This window comes from Procambarus clarkii, unplaced genomic scaffold (assembly GCF_040958095.1).
Source record: "Procambarus clarkii isolate CNS0578487 unplaced genomic scaffold, FALCON_Pclarkii_2.0 HiC_scaffold_2107, whole genome shotgun sequence".
Lineage (NCBI taxonomy): Eukaryota > Metazoa > Arthropoda > Malacostraca > Decapoda > Cambaridae > Procambarus > Procambarus clarkii.
In genome coordinates, this window is record NW_027191123.1 from 1 (window position 1) to 2,676 (window position 2,676).

At 39.6% G+C, this 2,676-nt stretch overlaps 1 non-coding gene across 1 annotated transcript; it reads right to left on the reverse strand.

The window, feature by feature from the left end:
* Window positions 1–59: 59 nt before the first annotated feature.
* LOC138362604 (5S ribosomal RNA) lies at window positions 60–178 on the reverse strand. The gene has a single exon (XR_011227813.1). It is a non-coding gene; the product is annotated as a 5S ribosomal RNA (ribosomal RNA).
* Window positions 179–2,676: the final 2,498 nt, after the last annotated feature.

The following is a 2,676-nucleotide window of genomic DNA, read 5'->3' on the forward strand; positions in this document are numbered from 1 at the left end:
AAACAAAAACAAAACGAAAAACAAACAACAAAACAAAAAAAACAAAAAAAAACATTATTGCCAAACAGCATTTGGTGTTCCCAGGCGGTCACCCATCCAAGTACTAACCAAACCCAACGTTGCTTAACTTCGCTGATCGGACGAGAAGCGGTGTTCTCAACGTGGTATGGCCGTTGGCATGAGACTGCCTACACATTGTGGCTAATAACCAACTCTTTTTAGTCATCACGGCAGGATACGGACCTTCTTGTGGTGTCTTAATGGTAATTGTATCCTAACATATTTTTGTCTCCTTGGCATGGATATTTAACATCGTTTATTCAGTCTTGGGTTTATGTTCTTTCGCCATTTACAGACATTTTACATCTACCTACTTCCTCAGCCTACCCTGCCAATTTCTAATGAATTTGTGGATTTTCTTTTGTAATACATACATGTGTGTGCTCATCTGCTCTTCAGTTTTTATGATATTTGTCTCATCTGTCCTGCTTTATGATACTTTTACAAAGAACATGAACAAATGCTTCTATTTTAGAGAAGATATGGGATCCAGGTTTCGGAGCCGTAAAACCAACCGTCGTGATTGGTGGACGAGTTGCCAGGTTGCAGCTTCTGTACCGTGCCGGCACATAAATAGGTTCGGCTCAAGCGGCGGCAGCATCATTCCCCCGTGACTGTCTGAGCGTCTCTCATCACCTTGGTTATCTCATCATCATCATGGTAGAAGCAAAGCCTACCAAGAAGGCTGCGGCTGCTGCTGCTGTGGTGGCCACCACCAGGAAACCTCGCGTCCAGGTTGCTCACCCGAAAACTAGTCAAATGGTTCTAGCCGCGGTCGCAGCACTCAAAGACCGTAAGGGCTCGTCTCTACAAGCAATCAAGAAGTACGTTGTTGCCAACAACAAAGTCGAGGCTGCCAAGATCGCCATTTACATCCGAAGATTTCTCAAGAAAGCAGTGGCTGACGGCATTCTTGTTCAGACCAAGGGAAGTGGAGCTAGTGGATCATTCAAGCTGGCCGTAGCAGAGAAGAGGGCCGTTCTAACTCCCAAGAAAGCCACCACAACCAAGAAACCATCTACAGCAGCAAAGAAGGCCGTGGTAACTCCCAAGAAAGCCGCCACAAGCAACAAACCACCTACAGCCTTGAAAAAGAAGCAGCAGCAGCAGCTTGTTGTTGGGAACAAAAAGCCCAAAATAAAGAGAGCTTCAAAATCTCCCAAACCACCCAAGGCAAAGAAAGCTGTCAAGAAAACAACAAAGGCAAAATAAACGACGACATGCAAGCAGCATGAATACACATGACAATAAACATCCAGGCCTCCCCCCTCAGTGGAGGGGCCTCATATGATTCCAAAAAGAGTTTAGTTTTGTAGACAAATAAATCATTACTTTTGGGGTAGATTTACTCTGTATATTATATATATATATATATATATATATATATATATATATATATATATATATATATATATATATATATATATATATATATATACACATACATGGGTGAGGTGATATGGTACCAAAGTTTTGGGTGAGGTGATTGACATTTACACAAGATAAAACACGAACCAATGGGAATAAAAACATAAGAATGGAAGTAACTGCAGAAGGCCTATTGGCCCATAACACAAGCACTTCCTCTTGATGCTTCTATATTGGTTCGGAGTCTTGAAGCTATAATATATATATATATATATATATATATATATATATATATATATATATATATATATATATATATATATATATATATATATATATATATATATATATATATATATATATATATATATATATGCACACAAAACTAAATAGTCTTGTTAGACAAATTGCCCCTATTAGAGGCAAGTTGACTAACAAGCCGAATGACTGCAATTGTTTTGAATTTGAGTTAAATCTAACATAGAAATGTAATCAAACCTAACCTAACCTATGCTAACCCAAGCTAAGCTAACCTAACCTAACCTAAGCTAACCCAAGCTAAGCTAAGCTAACCTAACCTAACCTAAGCTAAGCTAACCTAACCTAACCTAACCCAGCAATTCATGATCTTAATATAATACTGTTAATTGGATAAACCAATTTGGAAAGAAATGTTCGAAAATAACAAAATTAACTGTGCTTGTTAGGAAAATTGGGCCTTGCATACTTGTCCCAATAGTGTGGTTCTCGCTTTTAGGTACGACATAAACGTATACCTAAGTTGAGAGAGAAAAAGATTCGCACTCAAACATGCATATCGATTGCCAGTCCTGAATTCTGGGTAGATATTCGTGTCCTCCCTTTTCATTTACCATCATTTGGATACTATCAAAACAGCTCTGAGAAGGATAAAATGAATAAAACGGGTAGCTCACTCATGTAAAAAGGAAGAGTTGGGAAAGATCTCTCTCTCTCTCTCTCTCTCCCTCACCCCCCCCCCCCCCCACCACCAATGATCCTGCTCTGCTAGTATATAACGGAACAAACCTTCCCCCCCCCCCACCCCTCCCTCCCCAATCAGAGTCCCTTTAAGCATGCGAGGATAAAAAATAGATTTCATAAGACCCAATGTGCTAGCTGATATCAAAACAATTTATGTTATCGTCTATTAAGCCCTTCAGTAAAAAAGTATAGGGACCTAATTAGGTCCCGTTTTGAGGTGGTGGTGGGTGGAATCGATGGATTAGC